The following is a 25,260-nucleotide window of genomic DNA, read 5'->3' on the forward strand; positions in this document are numbered from 1 at the left end:
TGGGAAAAAAAACATTGGGAAAAAAATGGGTGTTAGAGCACAGCAATCACTAATTGGCTGATTGGTGAGGAATGCATCTACATAGTAGATGCGTGAGGCAGCTGATTAGCGTCAGCTGCGCTCGTTTCCAGTAACCTAGCAAACCTAGCGCACAGGTGCCTAATCAACTGGCTAGGTTCAGTTTGAAAAGGCACAGCATGAGATTTACACGCAGGTTGGTTTGCTTGGTTTCAACACTTGCGAACCACTGTGCAAATCCACGTCTGAAAACTGAGGGGAAGCCGGTAAGCGCCGTTTTATTTTTCCTCTGTAGCGTTCCTAGCGAGCCATAATGTGTTCAGTTGTGCTCCATGTGTGTTTCTCTGTTTGAATGTTTTTGTAAATATGTAGACTGTTCACTGTTGCAAATCCCATCTTGTAATTGTAAGCTAAATAGCCGGGCACAAGTAATGTCTGACCTCGGTGTTTGATGTTTATATTGCGGAAATGGCTTGGCTCCGAGACCTGCGTGCATGTGGCACTTTTATAGTGGGGTTTCTTATGGGCAAAAATGCAATATGCTTATTTATGGACAGTCTTATTTATAGCCATCTTAAAATCAGTAACTTGTATTTATAGTCTGGGTTTGTAGAGTAATAATGTTGCAATGTCTATTTTTGATAAATTATTTATTAACAGCATATTTGCACATTTGCACAAACATTTTGCACATTTATTACCCGTGACTAATTTCTGTTTTCATTTTCTGTCATCTGTCTGTACGTCTCCCTCTAGGTTTTTTACCTAGGGGAAAGACGGACCCACAAGCTTGATTGTCCTTGATTGTTCCTTGTGCCTTTCACTGGAAAATAACCACTGAACTTTAATAAAAAGAAAAAAAAGAGAGAGGAAATCGAAAATGAAAAACTGTTGTCTTGTCAAGTCCCTCTGAGTGGAATCCTGCACTTTACACCTCAATCAGACATTCCTTTTCAAGTTGGGGAAAATTGCACAGGGGTCCAAACCAAGCCAAAAAGCCAGAAACAAGCAACCTGAAAACCCAAACAAAACCAAAACAAAAACCTGACAACTTGACAGTAAAAAACCGGCGACCAGCTGGTTGGAAATCCAGCCAACCTGAAGCGCCGCGTAAAAGCCAGCCCAGCCCGCCGCCGCAACACGCCCAGCCCGCCTGCCGCTGAGTCCACGCCCAGCCCGCCTGCCGCTGAGTCCACGCCCAGCCCGCCTGCCGCTGAGTCCACGCCCAGCCCGCCTGCCGCTGAGTCCACGCCCAGCCCGCCAAACCCATCAATCTTCTGTACGCCCAAAATGGCAGAATCGACGTCTCTACAGCAGCTGAAGAGAGCAAGAACGACCGCCAAACAGAGGTTTAGCCGACAATCAAACGCACTACTGAAGTCATGCAAAAAGATGTCGGCGGAAGAACTGATGGAGGCCTTTGACAAAGTCAAGCTTGAGGCCGAAAAGGTAATGGAGGCAAATGAGCAGGTGGAGGTCTTCATTGACGAGGTGGAGCTCGAAGCCACTGCGCGAACAGAACTTGAAGAAGAGGTGAGGAAAACAACTGAGGACTGTGAGCAGAAACTGGACGAAGTGGAGGATGTGGTGCAAAAGGTGCTGTGGCAAAGCTTTGGCTGCTCTGAGCTCACACTTGCACTGGAGGCAGCCGAAAAAGACTGCAAGCGGCTGGCTGGAAGAAAATCTGAAGTGAAGCTGGAAGTGTATGACCTGATGCTCAGCAACCTCGAGCGGCTGGTCAAGGCAGCAAAAACCTCCATGCGCCAATGGACTCGGTGGGCCCCGGAAGAAGAGCGACCGGACTTCCAGCAGCGCATCTGGAGCGTAGAGGGCTCGCTGCAAGAGTTGACCTCTGAGAAGGCTGGCCTCCTGCAAACCAAGCTGGACTGCAAGTCATCAGAGGAAACACCACACCAGCAACCTACCATCAAGCTGAAGCCAACAGCGCTGCCGCAGTTCGATGGAAATAAGCGAAACTACTACCTCTGGAGGAAGGAATGGGAGGCACTCCAACGGCAAGGAGAACCAACCGGGTCCAAAGAGGTGAAGAAAATCCAGCTCTTGGGCAGCCTGGAGGACAAAGTAGCGAGAGACCTTCGCCTGTCAACATACGGGACGGCAGAGGACGTCTTCCGGGTCCTCGAAAACAGGTTTGGCAATAAGACTGCGATTGCGCTTGAAATTATCGAGGAGCTACAGGCATTACCACCAGTAAAAAGTAATCAGCCCAGGAGAATCGTGGACCTGATACAAACTGTGGAAAAGGCACTGTACGACCTCAGTGCACTGGGAAACACTGGTGCTCTGAAGAACCCAATCGTCACAAAGTCCATAGAAAGCAAACTGCCGGAGGGCCTGAAGAAAGAGTGGCTGTTCCATGCCTCTGAAGAGGAAGACTATGAAGAAGCCACTCCAGAAGACCGGTTCGACATGCTCTTCAAGTTTCTGAGGAAGCAGGAAAAGATTTATGAGCAACTGGACCAGCTTGGAGACAATGACCCCTGCAGCAGAGAAGCAACAGTCCTGCAAAAACATGCGAATACAAGGACCACCCACTGCCAAAGCTCCCAAACATCCTGCATTGTCTGTGGAGAGAGGGGCCACCGTAAAAAACTGTACTACTGCCCAAAATTCAAGACTCTCGAAGTTCCAGAGAGGAAGGAAGCAGTGGAGCAGATCGGTGCATGTGGGAGATGTCTCGAGGTCCACAATGTATACGCAGAGTGCAAGACCACCTTCCTGTGCACGAACGAGGGGTGTAAGGATGCCCCAGGCCCCGGACATCACTACTACCTTTGCCCCAAGGCAGGAAGCCAAGGTTCCAGGACACGGCGGCAAAGTCCCAGCCCAGCAAGAGTTGGAAGGAGAAGGCGCACAGAAGCCCAAGAGGAATTCCTGAAGAGCCTACCCCCCGACCTTGCTCAACAATGTCGCAACGCGTTCTGCAACTCCGTCTCCAAGACACTCAGTTCTGCAGTACCAGGGAAGAGTCTGCTGGAAGAAAACGGCCTTGAGGAGCACCCGGTCATCATGATGATCCTGGAGGTCACTGCCAACGCAGGTCAAAAAATTGGCACGTTGATAGACTTGGCCTCTGATACGAACTATATCACTCATGAAGCTGCTGGTGAACTGAACCTGAGAAGTGAAGATGTGACGCTCATAGTTCATGGAGTTGGTGGGATGCAGGTGACGGTGAAGACCAAGCGCTATCTCCTAAAGATCCGTGTCTCAACATCAAAAGGAACTCTCAGATCTCACCAGCTCGTGTGCTATGGGCTAGACAGCATCGCAGAGGTCAGTCGTCACGTGCCACCCAAGACCCTCCAGAGACTATTCCCTGATGTTGCGCCCCATGAACTGACCCGTCCAACTAAAATCGAGCTGCTCATCAGCCACAAAGAGGGGCAACTCGTCCCACAGAAGGTACGCTCCATCGGTGACCTCGTCCTGTGGGACGGCCCCCTCGGGAAAACGGTTGGCGGCTCTCACCCTGATCTCCAAGAGGGGGTCAAAGCAGTCACGGCTCATGGCTCCAGAACCCACTTTGCTCGCTCGACGCACACAACAGCACTGATCGAGTACAAAGAGATCAGCCATAGCCCAGTTCAGCCTGCTCAATGTATCGATGCCACAATGTCTGTCAAACCAGACCGCAACAGAACCACGTGCCAGTCCAGGTGCGGTTGCTGCAGATGTGGAGAATACCAGCCTGAAGGGAGGAACATGTCAACCTCTGAAGAGCAGCAACTGGAGAAGACAAAGTGTGGTCGGACGTCCACCACTGCAGAGTGGCAAAATGAGAGCCAATATTGGCATGCCAGAGATCTGGCAACAGTGGCAAACGACATGAGTGCTGTTGAAGTGACACCCCAGTGGACAAAAAAGCAGTTGGCAAAGGAGCCGAAAAGGAAGGCAACCAGCAAAGCGTCTGTCCGCAAGATGGTCGAAAGAACAGCTGTTGTGCAACTGTCTAAAGCTGAGGCTTGCTGGAATGGTCCTGTGAGGAATGCCAGCCTCTTGACCACTCCAAACCTTCACTCTGTGACTACACCAGCAATAGTTGAGCAGAAAGCCGGGACATTCTACACGGAGCCATGGTCCCACTCAGGCCAAAGTGGGAGGTCTGAGCCATATAACCCCCAGGAGAACCTTTCAGAGATGGCCCTTCCAAAACTACTCCCTGAGGAGAACAACAAAGCCCCTGCAAAGTCCCGCCATTCTAAAGCCCGAAGAAAACCAAAGTGGGAGGCAGTCCCAATGACCATTTCAGTCAAAAGGAAAAACCCCTTCCGAGATCCCTGGCTCGTGGCACAAGGAGGCTCCTGCTCCAGCACCACAACAGGAAAACCGGTTGCGTGCAGAGACGAAGCAAGCAGCCTGCTGATGTGTGGTGGCAGGACCCAGGACCTCAAAGAAGATGGACGAGCTGTTCCTCCTTCGAACCACGGTTGGCCAATCTGCGGGCGCACCAGTCACCAGGCAAGCCACGAAGGAGGTGCAGCAAAAAGCCTGAGTCGTGCAAGAAAGGAGGCCGGCTCAACGCATAAGCATCCAGAAATACACACCCCTGTTGACCAGAAGACAAGACACTCAATTGTATAGAACTGCAGAGAGAAGAGGTGGTTTGTATTGCTTGCTGAGGAGCAGGGCCTCTAGTGTAGATGTGATGTTTGTGGGCGACCTTCCTGTCCAAGTACAGGAAGCTCGAGTGGGAGGTGTCGCGTCAGACCTGGTCTGCGGCTGTTTGTTTAAAGTTTAATTTTTAATCACACAGGAAAAAAAAACATTGGGAAAAAAAACATTGGGAAAAAAATGGGTGTTAGAGCACAGCAATCACTAATTGGCTGATTGGTGAGGAATGCATCTACATAGTAGATGCGTGAGGCAGCTGATTAGCGTCAGCTGCGCTCGTTTCCAGTAATTTGGCAAACCTAGCGCAGAGGTGCCTAATCAACTGGCTAGGTTCAGTTTGAAAAGGCACAGCATGAGATGCACACGCAGGTTGGTTTGCTTGGTTTCAACACTTGTGAACCACTGTGCAAATCCACGTCTGAAAACTGAGGGGAAGCCGGTAAGCGCCGTTTTATTTTTCCTCTGTAGCGTTACTAGCGAGCCATAATGTGTTCAGTTGTGCTCCAGGTGTGTTTCTCTGTTTGAATGTTTTGTCAATATGTAGACTGTTCACTGTTGCAACTCTCTAGTCTTGTAATTGTAAGCTAAATAGCCGGGCACAAGTAATGTCTGACCTCGGTGTTTGATGTTTATATTGCGGAAATGGCTTGGCTCCGAGACCTGCGTGCATGTGGCACTTTTATAGTGGGGTTTCTTATGGGCAAAAATGCAATATGCTTATTTATGGACAGTCTTATTTATAGCCATCTTAAAATCAGTAACTTGTATTTATAGTCTGGGTTTGTAGAGTAATAATGTTGCAATGTCTATTTTTGATAAATTATTTATTAACAGCATATTTGCACATTTGCTTGCATTTGCACAAACATTTTGCACATGTATTACCCGTGACTAATTTCTGTTTTCATTTTCTGTCATCTGTCTGTACGTCTCCCTCTAGGTTTTTTACCTAGGGGAAAGACGGACCCACAAGCGTGATTGTCCTTGATTGTTCCTTGTGCCTTTCACTGGAAAATAACCACTGAACTTTAATAAAAAGAAAAAAGAGAGAGGAAATCGAAAAGGAAAAACTGTTGTCTTGTCAAGTCCCTCTGAGTGGAATCCTGCACTTTACACCTCAATCAGACATTCCTTTTCAAGTTGGGGAAAATTGCACAGGGGTCCAAACCAAGCCAAAAAGCCAGAAACGAGCAACCTGAAAACCCAAACAAAACCTATACAAAAACCCGACAACTTGAAGACAATGTATATGAATGAGCCAATTCTGTGAGCTATGAATGCTGGGGTGGTGAAGCAATCTGCCCATAGCCGGTTCGTGAGCCAGGCCTGCCATTTAAGATTGAGGTAATACCTCCATATGCAGCCACTATGAGCTCCTCCAAGCCAGTTGACCTAATGAGCTAATTAATGACATGCGGTTTTGCATCATCCCAGGTCTCAGTATGACTGATGACCATTTTTATGGATCACGGCATTTGATCTGACAATCATGTTCAGCTGCATTTCAAAAGTATGTCACTGTACCTCATGCCAAGGTTATTAAGTGAGTGTCTAGGTATGAAATGGTAGTACTAATAACTGTACGTCCTTGCTGACTTGAAATGTCCTGAGTTTACTGAGTAGGTGAAGGTGTTGCTGTGCTTTTTTAAAATATCGAATCCAAGTGCTGTGAGAAAGACAGGGAGCTGTCGGCGACTCGGTGAGACGAATCCTGACTGAGTTGTTGGTAGCAGCGAATCCCCTACGGATCGGATCAATGCTTAAGTTTCGTTTTTGCCACGAGTGTGCGAGTCGCAAGGCAACTCGGCAGCGGAAGCGAGTGGTCATCTGCTGCTCGCCTCCTGACTGTCCCTGCTTAACTAGACTTCTGCTCCCAAATATTTGACTTTTAGTCTTCTTAAATACAAACACACACATTATTTATTGCAAAATCAGGAACATGCCGTTTCACTGCTGCCAAAGGCTGTTCGAGTTGTGGTTGCATGTTTAGTGAGGAGACCCAGGTGGGTCGGCTCGCAGCATGAGTTTAGGAACTGTGACATTCATAAAGTGAGTTTTGTTGATCAAACTGTCTTACTCTTTGATTTATCCACGTGAATTGATAAATGGAACAACAAAGGCGAGGCGCATAGCTACTTAACGGCAGAAACGTTTTTAAAAAAATACATTATTATTATTATTATTTTTTATTTAGGCCTATTTTAAATAAGTGATCCGAATGATCCGAGTGATCCGTCTAATCCGGGTACCCTCCTTGGAATGATCCAATCAATCCGGACGCCTCAAAGATTCGAGTTAAGCACCTCTAACACAAAGAGGGAGAAACTGCCTGGGGGGGCGGGGCACGGCACGCTTCTTCATTGCGTCTGTGGCGCGATTTCAAAATAAGAGCCGCTATTTGAGTATGGGGGCCATACAGGAAAGAAGGCCACACATCACTCTCTCCATACACTTGCACAGCACAGATGTTAATGCCACTGGTCTGTAGTCCTGGAGATCTTTAGCAGTTGACTTCTTTGGGATGGGGATGATGGTGGATTCCCTCCATTGGTCAGGGGCACAGCCAGAGTCCAGGAGATGCTGAAAAAGCCTGGTGAGAACACCACTTAGCTGGATGGAGCATTCTTTCAACACTCTCCCACCCTGTCCGGACCAGAGGCCTTGTATGGGTTGACTATACGCAGTATGGAGGTCAATAGCTGCATTAGCTTACACATCTCTCCACTGAGCAGACATTGTTTTGAATATTGGAACCCTGCTGTTGGTGGTCGAACATTTCATTTTCCTACCTGGCTATGACCTGACTCTGACTTTCGTTTTTGTGCCTTGTGAGATGTAGAGGTAGGCTATACGATTTGTGACATGTTGCAGAGGTTGATGCTGCACCATGTTTGGCAGTAATACTCAACAAGGTCTTGTAAAGAGCTGTGTCACCAGACGAAGAAGCCTTCGAAGAAGCCTTCTAAGATATACCCCCAGGGGAGCCCGAGAGGAGGGGAGAATGAGAACCCCAACCGGACGGACCTTACGGCATTGACACAGGACAACGGACTTTCAACCATGAATTCAAGATGCATCTGCGGAAAAGTATGCAAAAATCCACGAGGCCTAAAGATACATCTGACCAGGATGAAGTGTAGGGACAAAGAATGTATACTGCAACGCACAGAACCTGATCCTGGTGAGACGCAGGAGGAGCCGGGCCCGGAAGCACCCCACAGTGCCCAGCCCCTCCGAGCAGTAGAGCCTCTGAATCCCTGCCCAACAGTCCAACCAAAGCGGATCAAGTGGCCTTCAGCCAACAGCCACACAGTGTGGGAACAGTTTGATTCAGATGTGAGCCAGATCCTGGAGACTACCGCCAAGGGAGAGGTGGACAGGCGGCTGGAGACCATGACTGCGATTATCATCAGAGAGGTTTGGCCACCTTGACAGCAGGAGCGTCAGGAACAGCTACACTCCGAACCGCAGAGCCGGCCAGATCCACAAACTGCGCCAAGAACTCTGGAGTCTCCGGAAACTAGAGCGGCTAGAGCGGCAGCTAGAGAGGAAGAGAAACATCCACTCGCTGAGCTCCGCAACATACTGAGGAAGAAGCTCATGACGCTACGCAGGGCAGAAGGACACCGAAGGCGGGCAAAGGAAAGAGCAAGGAAGCGAGCTGCTTTCATCTCTAACCCCTTCACCTTCACCAAGAAGCTGCTAGGGGACCGGCGTAGTGGCAGCCTCGTTTGTTCACCTGCGGAGGTAAATGCCTTCCTCCTTAACACCCTCAGCGACCCGGAGAGAGATCAGGAACTAGGGCCGCAGAGGGCCCTGATAACCCCAAAGGCTCCAACAGTGGACTTTGCAATGAGAGAGCCCAGCTGGACGGAAGTGCAGGAGGTTGTGAAGGGGGCAAGAACAGCCTCAGCCCCCGGCCCCAGTGGTGTTCCATACACTGTATACAAGCGCTGCCCTCAAATTCTACGACACCTGTGGAAGATTTTGAGGGTGATAAGGCGTAGGGGAAAAGTTGCAGGCCAATGGCGACATGCGGAGGGCGTTTGGATCCCTAAAGAAGAAAACTCCAAGGACATCAGCCAGTTCAGAACTATCTCGCTGCTAAGCGTCGAAGGAAAGATATTTTTCAGTATCTTGTCACGACGGCTGACAGAGTTTCTTCTGAAAAATGGCTACATTGACACCTCTGTGCAGAAGGGCGGGATTCCTGGAGTGCCTGGCTGTCTTGAGCACACAGGAGTGGTGACACAGCTCATCAGGGAAGCGCGAGAAGGAAAGGGAGACCTGACCGTGCTTTGGCTGGATCTTGCCAATGCGTACGGCTCCATACCGCATAAACTGGTTGAGCTTTCACTCCTGCGGCATCATGTTCCCAGCAAAGTAGCAGATCTTATCCTGGATTATTACAACAATTTCAGGTTAAGAGCCACTGCTGGGTCAGGTACATCAGACTGGCATCGACTGGAGAAGGGCATAATAACTGGCTGCACTATCTCTGTCATTTTGTTTGCCCTTGCCATGAACATGATTGTCAAGTCTGCAGAGGTGGAGTGTAGGGGACTTTTGACAACATCAGGAGTACGGCAGCCCCCTGTAAGAGCCTTTATGGACGACCTAACTGTCACCACCACATCCGTCCCAGGCAGCAGATGGATCCTTCAAGGCTTAGAAAAGCTCATCGTATGGGAGAGGATGAGCTTTAAGCCGGTGAAATCTAGATCTCTAGTGCTCAAAAGGGGAAAAGTGACGGACAAGTTCCGTTTCACTTTGGCTGGAACCATCATCCCATCCATTTCAGAGCAGCCAGTTAAGAGCCTGGGGAAGGTCTTTGACTGCAGCCTCAAAGACTCCACCTCAATCCAGATAACCAACAAAGAGCTGGAGGACTGGCTGAGGCACGTTGACACATCAGGCCTGTCGGGGCGGTTCAAAGCTTGGATTTACCAGCATTTCATCTTGCCCCGAAGCATTCCATCTTGCCCCGAATCCTGTGGCTGCTCCTGGTGTATGCTGTGCCCATTAGAGTAGAGTAGAGTAGAGAAACTTTATTGATCCCCAGGGGGAAATTCAGGTGTCAAGTAGCTACATAAAAACAAACACAGACACACACAGACACACACACATATGAAGAGGTTCCAGATCTGGGCCAGCTCTGGCATCTCAGGCAGTCCAATCCCCAATAATGATGTCCTTCTTAGTGTCCTTCTGTATACTGTTAAACAGTTGAATGGCCCAAGGGACAAAGGACCTCCTTAGCCTGTCTGTCCTGCAGGTGAAAGCACGGAGTCTGTGACTGAACAGACTCAGTTGGTTAGTGAAGGTGGCGTTAAGGGGGTGATGCTGATTGTCCATAATAGAGTCCAGTCTGCTCAGTGTTCTGCTCTCAGCTGTTGAGGTGAGTGACTGCAGCTCCATGCCCACCACTGACCCCGCCTTCCTCACCAGTCTGTCAAGGCGTGCAGCATCTCTCTTCCTAATGCTTCCACCCCAGCAAGTCACAGCGTAGAAGAGCACACTGGCCATGACAGACTGGTAGAACATAAGCAGAAGTTGGCTGCAGACATTGAAGGACCTCAGCCTTCTTAGGAAATAGAGCCTGCTTTGGCCTTTCCTGTAAAGTGCTTCAGAATTTGTGGACCAGTCCAGCTTATTGTCAAGGTGCACTCCTAAGTACTTGTAAGCACAGACAGTCTCCACATTCTCTCCCCCAATAGAAACAGGCACCAAGGGCGGGGTGGAGCGCCTGAAATCGATCACCATTTCCTTGGTTTTGGTGGTGTTCAGGTGCAGCTGATTGTTTTGGCACCATCCTACAAAGTCATCCACCAATCCCCTGTACTCCTCTTCCTGACCGTCTCTTATACACCCCACAATTGCAGTGTCATCTGAAAACTTCTGCATGTGACATGTCCCAGAATTGTAGCTGAAGTCATTGGTATACAGGGTGAAGAGCACGGGGGAGAGAACCGTTCCTTGTGGCGCTCCTGTGCTACTAATCACTGTCTCCGATGTTATGTCACCCATCCTCACAAACTGGGGCCGCTCTGTGAGGTAATCAGTTATCCAGGTCACCAGGCTAGGCTGCACTCCAATCCGCACCAATTTCTCTCTCAGCAGCAGTGGTTGTATGGTGTTGAATGCGCTGGAGAAGTCAAAAAACATGATTCTCACAGCACAGCCACCCTTATCCAAGTGAGCATGTACCCTGTGAAGAAGATACAGGATAGCATCCTCCACTCCCAACATTACAACGGTTGAGGCCATGGAGAGGAAGATAAGTAGCTTCCTGCGCAGATGGCTTGGCCTGCCCCGCAGTTTGAGCAGTTCTGCCCTGTATGGCTGCAGTAACATCTTGCAGCTCCCGTTCAGTGGACTCACTGAAGATCCAGGTACGAACAGGAAGAAAATGGAGAGCAGACAGAGCTCTGGAGGTGGCAGAGTCACGGCTGAGGCAGAAAGCCTTGGTGGGGTCCATAGCCTCAGGGCGCGCAGGCGTGGGATATTTCCCAACAACCAGGGCGGATAAGGCCCAGGGTAAAGAACGGCAGCGTCTTATCCAGGAGGAGGTGCGGGCAGGCGTGGAGGAAGAGCGGACCAGCAGGATGGTGGGAATGGGCCAGCAAGGTGCATGGACTAAGTGGGAGAACGTTCTGCAACGAAAGGTAACCTGGTCCAACATCTGGAGAGCAGACGTTCATAACATCAGGTTCTTAGTCCAAGCTGTATATGACGTCCTACCAAGTCCAAGTAACCTTCATGTCTGGGGGAAAACAGAAACGCCATCCTGTCCCCAGTGTCCAGGACGGGGATCCCTGGAGCACCTGCTCAGCAGCTGCCCAAAAGCCCTGGGAGAAGGGCGCTATCGTTGGCGCCATGACCAGGTCCTTAAGGCAGTTGCTGACAGCATAGTCACAGCCATCAACACCACCAAGAGCCATGGCAGGGTGCAGACCATCAAGTTCCACAGAGCGGGAGAGAAGCCTGAAAAACAACCACGGGCAAGGTCAGGTCTCCTCACCACTGCGGCTGACTGGCAACTGCAAGTACAGTGAGTCCAATAAGTATTTGATCCATTTCTGATTTTGTTGGTTTGCCTACTAACAAAGACATGATCAGTCAATAAATGTTATGATAATATGTATTATAATATGGAGAGACAGAATATCAAAAAGATAATCCAGAAATTAACTTAAGAGAATATATATTAATTTATTTCCATTTCATCGAGCAAAATAAGTATTTGATCCCCTGCCAACTGATTACAGTTCCGGGCCCACAGACCAGATGGGCACTTCCGATCAACTTGTCATCTGAATGAAAGACACCTGTACATACTAACATGCATAAAAGACACATTTAATCAGAAGAATCAGTCCATAGTATGAGTGAATCAGTCACACTCCAACCTCACCATCATGGGAAAGACCAAAGAGCGGTCAAATGATATCAGGGACAAGATTTTAGACCTGAACAAAGATTAAATGGGCTGCAAAGCCACAAGAAAGAGACTGGGTATTAATGACCCAGCTGTTGATGCATTTCTTCCAAAATGTGAGGAATACGAAATGACTATCCATCAGCCTGTCTGGGGTTCTATACAAGATTTGACCTTTTCTATAATAACCATGAGAACAGAAAGAAAGCACCCTAGACCTGTACGGGATGAACTAGGCAATGATATTAAAGCTACTGGGACCAAAATCACTGAGAAAACTACTGGTAGAACTTAATGCCACAGAGGTTTAAAATCCTGTAGTGCACACATGGTACCTCTACTTCAGAAGGAACCTGTGCAGTCCCACCTGAGGTTTGCCAACGGACATCAGACTGGTTTAGGATATGATAAGGAGGTGCTGTAGTCAGATGAAACCACACTCAAGCTGTTTGGCATTAACACAATTCAATGTGTTTTGAGAAAGAGTACTGCTGTCTATGATACCAAGAACACCCTCCTCACCATCATGCATGAAAGTGGTATCATTATGGTTTGAGGGTGTTTGTCTGGCCAAGGCACAGGACAACTTCACATCGTCAACGAATGGATGGAGGGAGACATGTAATGTGCAATCCTGAGTGCAAACGTCCTTCCCTCCACCACTACACTGAAGGGTGGGCCATTTTTGGATCTCCCAACATGACAATAATACACAACATACAGTCAAAGCAACAAAGGAGTGGTTCAATAAGAAGCATATGGGTCATTTCACGTGAAATCAGACACTTTGGGACCCGACCGACCCGGATTTCAATCATACTTGGTGTGCCTTTTCAGTAGCAAGGTAGCGCCCCAGAACTGCATTGGTTTGAATCTGACACTAATATTAAGGGAGAAACAGACTAGGAAAGGTTCACATGTGAGGGTAGGACACTATACATTCAGCCTTGAATATATCAGTCAGTGTTAGACACAAAAAGATGCCTGTGGTGTTGTTTGAAAGCTCTTTTCTGGCTCTACATAGTACACAATCACCTTGGAATACAACTACTCTCAGAATATGAATTATGATAAATTGAAAAATTAAAAATTGAATATCTAAAAAACTCATATTTTAAAATGGCCAGTTCCTTGTCCAAACGTAGCCGGCAATGTCATGAGCAGCACCTTAAATGCTGGTGTTCGGTTTGTTATTCTTTTCAGAGAGAAGTTGACTCACAAATATGGCATCATACAGACCACTTACTAATAATATGGTAATACCATAGTAGCATCACATGACAAAACAAGAAAACAAACAAAAATGGTCAGTGTCCATGGTCCCAGGTTTCAGAAACTAAGGCAGATGTCCATTTATACACACCAAATGATGATATGTGAATGTTTGAACACTCCTTCGCTGTGTACCTGTGCCATCTTCCCTTTACCGTGCTTTAACACTAGAACTACCACGGAGGGGTCAATTGACCTTTTTACCTAAAAGCCCCACAAGAGGGTCATTTGACCCTTTGGACCCCCTGCGGACACTCCTTTTGTTGTGGAAATGTGGCTGTTAGCAGCTCACAGCTGTCACTTGAGACACAGAGTGTGTGTGTGTGTGTGTGCGTGTGTGGATCATTTCCAATGCCTGTTGAGTGCTGTATCTCTGCATCTCCGTTCCATGGAGAGGAGCTTCTTTCACCATAAAATTATTGAGGGAAGTGAAGCAGTAATCCACATGCACTGGTATTTATCCATCTAACAATTGCCAGGTTACATTCACATGAGTCGTTATGGTCACATGGCATGGGAGATTCACAAGTTACAGTTTTTCTCGATTGGTTTGGCTAATTTCTCAAAACTGAGATGACATTCTCAAAACAACACGGACAAATCCCCAAACCAACTTGCAATTTCCCAAAACAGAATGGCATTTTTCATTGCTTTCATCAGATATCAAATGCTTTGTACATGTCTCAAATGTTTAGTACATCTCTGCAGATGGATATGTACAAATACCCTTCAGTTGACACATTCAGCATACATTTAGCACATTTTCCAAATAAATTGACCTTGCTTATCTAAACGAATTAGACAATTCTCAGTCTAATGGTTGCCCTCTCCAAAACACGTCAGCATTATTTCATTGTGTAAGTCATCATATGCAAAGTGGTCTACGCAATTCCCAAAACAGTCAAGGACATCATATTTTAAGAATTGCATTACATAGTAAATTCATGACAGTGTTCAACAGGTCAGATGGTATTGTAACTTTACTAGTTAGTGGAAAATAATTTTACAACCGTGTATACTACAGTTTCCTCTGTTATTTGGCTAATTTCATGACACTTTTTCAAACGACATTCTGTTTTGAACAATTACTAGTTGCTTTGGCATTTGTCCATGTTATTTTGAGAATGTTATCTCTGTTTTGAGAAATGAGCCAAACCCATGAGAAACCTGTGATATACAGTATATATACTTTCTGTATATGAATTTACAGTAAAGAAAGTTACTGATAGATGTCCTTGGTAAATTATCCGTGTTGTCAAACTTCAATGGTTTCACTCACTTTTTCATTTTTATACATAGTCGAAATCTGTTAGCTGAACGTAGATAAAACACCTAACCATTTTGACTGGCAGTGCTTACACAATGGCAAAGGGACAATGTATTTTGGGGGTACTGATGATATATGTGGGGAAGAAATTTAGTTTTGACACATGGGTAAACTGTTTTTGGGGTGATATGAGCGAGTGATGAGGATCCATGTAGTTATGCTGAACCATCCAGTTTATTTTGACATAAGGACTAAATGAATGCAAATGAGCCAAAGCAATTGAGAAGGATCTATGCCATTTTGATGGTACTGACTAGTTATATGTGAGACGGTTTAGTGCTGATGCAAGAATGAGGTGTTTTGGGAGGTATATGACATTTTGCTAGTTATCTGAACTGTTTTGCAGAAGTGTAAGAATGTTTGGCCAAATGACCCAATGATTATAGGAATGTCATCTCAGTTTCAAGAAATGAGCCAAACCAATCGAGAAAAACTGTAATTCAACCATTATCTGGTTGCAGTCATATGATTCGTCATGATCACATGGGACATTCACACGTTCATTGATGACTTATATGAAGAAAATGTGCTGACATGTTTTCAGGACAACCATTACACTGAGAATCAACCAATTGGGATAGATCAGCAAGGTACATTCATTTGAAAATTCTACTGAATGTAAGCTGATTGTGTTAACTGTAGGATACTTGTACATAGCCATTTGCAAGGATGTACTAAATGATTGAGACATGTACAAAAGCATTTGAAATTTGATGAAAGCAATGATAAATGCCATTCTGTTGTGAGGAACTGCAAATTAGTTTGGGATTTGTCCATGTTTTGAGAATGACATCTCAGTTTCTAGAAATGATCCAAACCAATGGAGAAAAACTGTAACACACTCTCCGCCAAACTGTGCTATCTGTCTTTGCTGCTGATATCTTCATGCAAGTTGCTATTTACCTGTGGTGATTTTGGAGGCTGACCGCCCTTGGGAAGAAGCTTTCTGTCCCTGTTTGTCTTGGCTGTTAGCACTGTAAGGTGTGACCCCCTCACCCCTCACCCCACACACGGCCCCTAACAGCATCATTACCATAACAAAATGAGTGATTAGTGTATTAGGTAAAAGCCACCGGGTCAAATGACCCCTCTCTGGTACTTCTAGGTAGGCAGAAAAATCCTGGTAGTTCTAGTGTTAAAGAGATAATCAATGGCTACACTCTCATTTTGTACTCTACCAGTGCATTTGAAGCAGCAGCTGTGTCTTTTGTATATAATGTATAAGTACGTCCCGTTGCAGTTACAGGTTCCACTACCAGAAGCACATCCTGATGATCCATGACAGTCTATCTGGTCTGAAGGGAAAAGTGAAGGATGGAGGTGGCCCATGAGGATGCAGGAAGTTCAGTTTCACCTCTCCAGTGCTCGGCATACATTCCTCAGCACATGCTAGCCACCAGTTGCCATCATATACAGCTACAACATACCCTTTGATGCTTGGAAATGTAACACATTCCTTTACTGAGCTCACTCTTTCAACTCTGCCTTCTCTGAATGCTCAAAATGGCCTAACTTCCACTGTGTCCATTGACAATGGGCAGAAGCTGTGTAGTTTTTGAGTACCTGGAATAGTTCTTGCAGATTCAAACCTTTTCAACAGGTTCTCAGCTTCATGATGGTACATCTCTGTTGTGGCAAACTGGCAATGGATGTTCTTGACATTATCCTTGACAAATTCAAACAGTTGGTATGGCGTTAAAATTTAATTGTCAATAGGACGTTGCAGACTTGCTCATGCAGCAAGCCATTTAACTGTCCCTCCAACGCCATCACATGGACCTTTGCCATGTGATGTGGCAAAAAAGTGCCACTCTGCAGGTATGTGAAAATCTGCCTCGTGGTGGCACACATTTGTGCTGTAATTTTAAGGTTCTTATATTGTGCAGGAAGTCTGCAACGTCCTATTGACAATTAAATTGTAACGCCATACCAACTGTTTGAATTTGTCAAGGATAATGTCAAGAACATCCATTGCCAGTTTGCCACAACAGAGATGTACCATCATGAAGCTGAGAACTTGTTGAAAAGGTTTGAATCTGCAAGAACTATTCCAGGTACTCAAAAACTACACAGCTTCTGCCCATTGTCAATGGACACAGTGGAAGTTAGGCCATTTTGAGCATTCAGAGAAGGCAGAGTTGAAAGAGTGAGCTCAGTAAAGGAATGTGTTACATTTTCAAGCATCAAAGGGTATGTTGTAGCTGTATATGATGGCAACTGGTGGCTAGCATGTGCTGAGGAATGTATGCCGAGCACTGGAGAGGTGAAACTGAACTTCCTGCATCCTCATGGGCCATCTCCATCCTTCACTTTTCCCTTCAGACCAGATAGACTTGTCATGGATCATCAGGATGTGCTTCTGGTAGTGGAACCTGTAACTGCAACGGGACATACTTATACATTATCTACAAAAGACACAGCTGTTGCTTCAAATGCACTGGTAGAGTACAAAATGAGAGTGTAGCCATTGATTATCTCTTTAAAGTACGGTAAAGGGAAGATGGCACAGGTACACAGAGAAGGAATGTTCAAACATTCACATATCATCATTTGGTATGTATAAATGGACATCTGCCTTAGTTTCTGAAACCTGGGACCATGGACACTGACCATTTTTGTTTTGTTTTTGTTTTGTCATGTGATGCTACTATGGTATTACCATATTATTAGTAAGTGGTCTGTATGATGCCATATTTGTGAGTCAAATTCTCTCTGAAATGAATAACAAACCGAACACCAGCATTTTAGGTGCTGCTCATGACATTGCCGGCTACGTTTGGACAAGGAACTGGCCATTTTAAAATATGAGTTTTTTAGATATTCAATTTTTAATTTTTCAATTTATCATCATAATTCATATTCTGAGAGTAGTTGTATTCCAAGGTGATTGTGTAATATGTAGAGCCAGAAAAGAGCTTTCAAACAACACCACAGGCATCTTTTTGTGACTAACACTGACTGATATATTCAAGGCTGAATGTATAGTGTCCTACCCTCACATGTGAACCTTTCCTAGTCTGTTTCTCCCTTAATATTAGTGTCAGATTCAAACCAATGCAGTTCTGGGGTGCTACCTTGCTACTGAAAAGGCACACCAAGTATGATCGAAATCCGGATCGGTCGGGTCCCAAAGTGTCTGATTTCACGTGAAATGACCCATATTAAAGTCGTGAAGTGGCCTAGACAGTCTCCAAATATTAACCCTATAGTAATTCTATGGAGAGAACTGAACCTCCCATTTGCCAAGCTACAGCCACAAACTATTAATGTTTTTGGAGATAATCTGCAAAGAAAAATGGGCAAAAATATGTTCTACTATATGCACAAACATTGTCATCAACTCGAAGAAGCATCTGACCTCAGTGCTAGACAACTAGGGCTTTGCCACAAAGCACTTTATCTTCTTTAGCTAGAGGGGTCAAATACTTATTAGCCTAAATTAAATACAAATAAATTAAAATATATTATTTTAAGTTATTTTCTGGAATTTCTTTTTGATATTCTGTCTCTCCATGTTTGAATACACATTATCATACATTTATAGACTGATCATGTCTTTATTAGTGGGCAAACGGGCAAAATCAGCAAGGGATCAAATACATATTGGACTCACTGTAGATCTAGGCAAGCAACTTAAATTTCCTGCAAGGATAACATCTACGCGACTGCGACCCGAAATGATCATTATGTCAGAATCCACCAAGCAACTGATCATGTTTGAACTCACCGTTCCCTGGGAAGAGCGTATGGAGGAAGCAAACGAAAGGAAACTGGTAGACGAGTGCAGGAAGCAGGGCTGGAGAACTATCTGTGAGCCCCTGGAGGTGGGCTGCTGAGGTTTTGCAGGGCGTTCCCTCTGCAAAGTTCTCTCGGTGCTCGGCCTCACAGGGGAGGCGAAGAAGAAGGCCATCAGAGCCGCGACTGAAGCCGCAGAGAAGGCCACAAGGTGGCTATGGATCAAGAGGGCAGATCCGTGGGCAAGAGCTGCTGGGACACAGGCCGGAGCTTGATCACCTCCGGCCGGGTCGCCTGGGTGAGGGTGTATGATGTTGCGAGACCCGAAACACCCAATGATCGCCAGGAATCACATCACTGATGATGTGTCCCAGCGCATCCGAGAGATGTATCTTTCAACTGCTGTTTTTGAATATGGTCGCTATACCCGTGGGTCCAGTTATTTCAAAGTCGTTATCTTTGGCATGGCAGTTAGCAAAGTGACATTTCTTCCCCATTTAATATTCAATCAAATGACATACAATAGTGCCCCCCTCTCCTCCAAAAAAGTGAGAAAAAACAAGTGATCCTCAAACTAAAATACCTAACTGAAGTTAGCACAAACCACAAAGTCTTGATTGCATAAAGTAAACTCCTGAAAATAAGAACCTCACTCACTTTCCACATACGCTGTACTACAGCACCTCAAGTCTCTACCTTAATTCTATGTCTTTGGCAATAGATGTAGCTCATCTACTTCATATAGTAGGGCCATGGGTAGAATTAAATGAAATAGGTAAGGTTTATGGTATGTAAATTACCCAAAAACGTTGCTAAAATCAGCTCATCAAGGCATAAAATGTGTCTACCCTTGACACTAAGAGGAATTTTGAATCTGATAGGCATTTATAAATGTCACAAATGACTTCAGCATCCTCCAAAACCCCCAAAACCACACCAAGATTGTGTAGATTGGTCATATGTCCCTGTAATAAGGCCATGTAGGCAATTGTGCTAATTTATGCAAATTATGCAAATGAAAAAAAATGCTCAACATTTTCAAAGTAGCATCTGGCAGTTTCTATGTACTGGGGACCTATATTATACATTTCAATCAAAAAACTTTGGGGTACCAAACATTTCCGGGTTCACTATAGGGCCCTATGGGCTGGCAAGTAGACTATAAGGGGGTCCTTGGCTGGAATATACCGGTATATTGTTTTTAAACTCCATGTTTGTGTGAATCGTGTTTTAACTTGTCTAACCATCAACAAACAGTCCTCGTCTACTATGGCTTCGCTTACATGGATTATTGTGCTCGCTGTGATGACTTTGAGTGTACTTCTTACCTGTGGACTAAACGTGGGAAACGCTGCTGGCGGCGTTTCACATCGCATTAAGTACACTAGAGACTTTCTTCTTCAGTGCAACCCCGAACGTTTCAAAGTAAATTTCTTGCCTGATCGGGAAAATCAGTACCCCAACCGCACCAAATGTAAACGTAAACGCGGAAAGAAAGGAGGAATCAGACAAAGACTGAAACAAATTAAATCACGCCTCCCCTTGCCTACCTGTTTGTTAATTAACGCCCAGTCGCTAAGAGGAAAGGCAGATGAACTCGCAGCCAACGCAAGATATATGCACGAGTACAGGGATGCCTGCATTCTGGGGATTACGGAGACCTGGTTGGACAATAACATCGCTTCCAGTGAGGTCGAACCGACCGGCTACACCTTCTACAGAGCTGACCGTGACCCAGGCATCACGGGAAAGTCCCGCGGTGGAGGAGTGGGCTTCTTCATCCGGGATGACTGGTGCCGGAGAGGTTCAGTGGTGGTACGGGAGAGCCTCTGTACCCCCGACATCGAACTGCTCTGCGTGTCATTGCGTCCCTTTTACCTGCCACGCGAATTCCCCCAGCTATTTTTCACAGTGATATACATACATCCCCAAGCAAATGTTGCTAAGGCATCAGAAGTAGTTTTTCATCTTTCCCAGAAACTAGACGCCCTCTCCCCTGATGCCCCCAAGTTTTTCCTGGGCGATTTTAATAATTGCTCATTGAAGAAGACTCTTCGTACATATTATCAATATGTAACATGCCCCACTAGGAAGAGTAAGACCCTAGACTTGTGCTATGGCAGTATAAAGGGTGCCTATTCTGCCCTGGCCCTGCCACCACTAGGAGCTTCAGATCACAATGTGGTGCATCTCCGGCCTGTTTACCAAAGGCTTCTGGAGAGAGAAAAACCACAGACAAAGACAATCAAGATCTGGAATGAGGAGAGCATCATGGCACTTCAAGGGTGCTTTGACTGTACCGCCTGGGAGGTATTCGAGTGCCCGGACCTAAATGAGCATGTGGAGGTTATATCAGACTATATCACATTTTGTGAAAATTCAGTTGTGCCCACCAAGTCTGTAAAGATATATCCCAACAATAAACCCTGGGTATCTAAAAAACTTAAATCCCTCCTGAATATTAAAAAATGGGCCCACACACAGAATGATGATGAAATTGCTAAGAAGAAAGCACAAAAAGACATTAAGAGACAGATTAAAATAGATAAAAACATTTACAAACAAAAAGTGGAGAAAAACATGACCCAGGGTAATGCCAGGCAAGCATGGCAGTCCATCAAGATGATGACCAATGCCCCCCACAAAGGGAGGGGGAAGCCTAACATCAGTGCCATGGGCCAAGGGGGCTGCGAGTTGGCAAATGACTTGAATGTATTTTTCTCACGCTTTGAAGAAGGAAAAACTGATAAAAACACTGAGAAAGGGTGGCTGGACTTGACACCTAGTCAGCATATCACTATCTCAGGGAGCAGTCACAAGGGTATTTAAGAACGTCCACACACGAAAGAGCCCTGGCCCAGATAACATCGGCGGCAGCATCTTAAAGTACTGTGCTGGACAACTATCCCCCGTTTTTACAGTCATTTTCCAGCGGTCCTTAGACCAGTGCACAGTCCCATCACTATGGAAAACATCAGTCATCATTCCAATTCCTAAGGTCCCCTCACCAACTGAGCACAATCACTACCGCCCTATTGCACTAACCTCCCTTGTGATGAAAAGCCTGGAAAGAATAGTGAAAAAACATATTTTCATGCACACCCACCAGTTATTAGACCCACTGCAGTTTGCCTACCGACCCAGCAGGGGGGTGGATGATGCCATCATAACCCTGCTACACCTGGTTTACACACATCTGGAAGCCCCAAAAACCCACGCGAAAATTGTATTCTTTGACTTCTCATCCGCCTTCAACACAATTAATCCGTACATCCTGGCTCAGAGGATGCACATGGACTTTGGTTTGGATGTGGGGTTGATCAACTGGATTTTAGATTTCCTCAGCCAGAGAATTCAACGAGTAAAAGTTGGTTCCAACTTATCTGACATTATTATCACTAACACTGGATCGCCACAAAGCTGTGTTTTATCCCCTTTACTGTTTATTTTATATACCAACAACTGTTTTAGCTCACACCCCAATAGACATTTTATCAAGTATGCTGATGATACTGCACTGGTTAGCCTGCTGACAGAGGACGAACATGATCATGGCCCTGTCCTTCAAGATTTTATTGACTGGTGTGACGAGTCTAAACTGCATCTTAATACTGCAAAGACAAAGGAGATGTCCATTGACTTCAGGAAAAGTAAGTCAAGCAGCTGTACTTCCATTAATGGACAGATTATTCAGACAGTTACCGAATACAAGTATCTGGGGGTGGTTTTAGATGGCAAGCTGCGATGGGAGCAGCACACAGAAATGATCCAGAAAAAAGGACAACAGAGACTCCACTTTTTAAAGAAACTTGTCTCATTTGAAGTGGATCTTAAAATAGCCAGGATGTTTTATAGTGCCTTTGTGGAGAGTGTTTTAACCTTTGGTGTCCTCTGTTGGTTTGGCAATGCAACAGAGGCTCAAAAGGGGAAACTAAGGAAAATTGTGACAACCTCTTGCAAGCTGATGGGCACTAACATGAAAAGTCTTGAAAACATATATGAAGAACGTTCACTCAGCAAAATTGACACAATTTTAACAGACAGAAGACATCCATTGTTTTATACTTTTGAACTACTGCCATCTGGCTGCAGATTTAGACACCCTGCTGTTTTTAAAAAAACAGATCCAAGCAATCTTTTATCCCACAAGCAATTAGCTTTTTTAACAAACATGCGAAACAAAAAGGTAGATCTTAATTTGCACACCCTGTCTCAGCAGGCCTGAGAAGGAATGAATGACACTCTAATACTTTATCTTTTTTATAATGTTTTGCTTATCTATTTATTTATTTGCTGCTTGCACATCCTCCCATGCTTTGTCCACGCTATGGGGTTAACTGGGACTGACCACTGTTGATGGATGACATCTGTTTTTGTCCAATGTCTTGTCTGTGTTATGGGGGAATGTGTTGCTTGGGGTAAATGTGCTTGGTAATCTGACTGTATTGTGTTTGTTTTCATGTCTTACGCACCTCTCACTAGAAGAAATTTCCCCCATGGGGGACAATAAAGCTACTACTACTACTACTAGATGGGGGGCCTTAGCTGGAATATACCGGTAAATAGGGGGCCTTGGCTGGAATCTAGTGGTATATGGGGGGCCTTGGCTGGAATATACCTGTATATGGAAGGCCTTAGCTGGAATATACCGGTATATGGGGGGCCTTAGCTGGAATCTAGTGGTATATGGATCCTTCAAGGCTTAGAGAAGCTCATCGTATGGGCAAGGATGAGCTTTAAGCCGGTGAAATCTAGATCTCTAGTGCTCAAAAGGGGGAAAGTGACGGACAAGTACCGTTTCACTTTGGCTGGAACCATCATCCCATCCATCTCAGAACAGCCAGTTAAGAGCCTGGGGAAGGTCTTTGACTGCAGCCTCAAAGACTCCACCTCAATCCAGAGAACCAACAAAGAGCTGGAGGACTGGCTGAGGCGCGTTGACACATCAGGCCTGCCGGGGCGGTTCAAAGCTTGGATTTACCAGCATTCCATCTTGCCCCGAAGCATTCCATCTTGCCCCGAATCCTGTGGCTGCTCCTGGTGTATGCTGTGCCCATTAGAGTAGAGTAGAGTAGAGAAACTTTATTGATCCCCAGGGGGAAATTCAGGTGTCAAGTAGCTACATAAAAACAAACACAGACACACACAGACACACACACATATGAAGAGGTTCCAGATCTGGGCCAGCTCTGGCATCTCAGGCAGTCCAATCCCCAATAATGATGTCCTTCTTAGTGTCCTTCTGTATACTGTTAAACAGTTGAATGGCCCAAGGGACAAAGGACCTCCTTAGCCTGTCTGTCCTGCAGGTGAAAGCACGGAGTCTGTGACTGAACAGACTCAGTTGGTTAGTGAAGGTGGCGTTAAGGGGGTGATGCTGATTGTCCATAATAGAGTCCAGTCTGCTCAGTGTTCTGCTCTCAGCTGTTGAGGTGAGTGACTGCAGCTCCATGCCCACCACTGACCCCGCCTTCCTCACCAGTCTGTCAAGGCGTGCAGCATCTCTCTTCCTAATGCTTCCACCCCAGCAAGTCACAGCGTAGAAGAGCACACTGGCCATGACAGACTGGTAGAACATAAGCAGAAGTTGGCTGCAGACATTGAAGGACCTCAGCCTTCTTAGGAAATAGAGCCTGCTTTGGCCTTTCCTGTAAAGTGCTTCAGAATTTGTGGACCAGTCCAGCTTATTGTCAAGGTGCACTCCTAAGTACTTGTAAGTACAGACAGTCTCCACATTCTCTCCCCCAATAGAAACAGGCACCAAGGGCGGGGTGGAGCGCCTGAAATCGATCACCATTTCCTTGGTTTTGGTGGTGTTCAGGTGCAGCTGATTGTTTTGGCACCATCCTACAAAGTCATCCACCAATCCCCTGTACTCCTCTTCCTGACCGTCTCTTATACACCCCACAATTGCAGTGTCATCTGAAAACTTCTGCATGTGACATGTCCCAGAATTGTAGCTGAAGTCATTGGTATACAGGGTGAAGAGCACGGGGGAGAGAACCGTTCCTTGTGGCGCTCCTGTGCTACTAATCACTGTCTCCGATGTTATGTCACCCATCCTCACAAACTGGGGCCGCTCTGTGAGGTAATCAGTTATCCAGGTCACCAGGCTAGGCTGCACTCCAATCCGCACCAATTTCTCTCTCAGCAGCAGTGGTTGTATGGTGTTGAATGCGCTGGAGAAGTCAAAAAACATGATTCTCACAGCACAGCCACCCTTATCCAAGTGAGCATGTACCCTGTGAAGAAGATACAGGATAGCATCCTCCACTCCCAACATTACAACAGTTGAGGCCATGGAGAGGAAGATAAGTAGCTTCCTGCGCAGATGGCTTGGCCTGCCCCGCAGTTTGAGCAGTTCTGCCCTGTATGGCTGCAGTAACGTCTTGCAGCTCCCGTTCAGTGGACTCACTGAAGATCCAGGTACGAACAGGAAGAAAATGGAGAGCAGACAAAGCTCTGGAGGTGGCAGAGTCACGGCTGAGGCAGAAAGCCTTGGTGGGGTCCATAGCCTCAGGGCGCGCAGGCGTGGGATATTTCCCAACAACCAGGGCGGATAAGGCCCAGGGTAAAGAACGGCAGCGTCTTATCCAGGAGGAGGTGCGGGCAGGCGTGGAGGAAGAGCGGACCAGCAGGATGGTGGGAATGGGCCAGCAAGGTGCATGGACTAAGTGGGAGAACGTTCTGCAACGAAAGGTAACCTGGTCCAACATCTGGAGAGCAGACGTTCATAACATCAGGTTCTTAGTCCAAGCTGTGTATGACGTCCTACCAAGTCCAAGTAACCTTCATGTCTGGGGGAAAACAGAAACGCCATCCTGTCCCCAGTGTC

General features: G+C 46.2%; 1 pseudogene; it reads left to right on the plus strand.

The window, feature by feature from the left end:
- Window positions 1-7,782: 7,782 nt before the first annotated feature.
- LOC134453991 (uncharacterized) lies at window positions 7,783-18,700 on the plus strand (annotated as a pseudogene).
- Window positions 18,701-25,260: the final 6,560 nt, after the last annotated feature.

The sequence above is a fragment of the Engraulis encrasicolus genome, chromosome 8, assembly GCF_034702125.1.
Source record: "Engraulis encrasicolus isolate BLACKSEA-1 chromosome 8, IST_EnEncr_1.0, whole genome shotgun sequence".
NCBI classification, from domain to species: domain Eukaryota; kingdom Metazoa; phylum Chordata; class Actinopteri; order Clupeiformes; family Engraulidae; genus Engraulis; species Engraulis encrasicolus.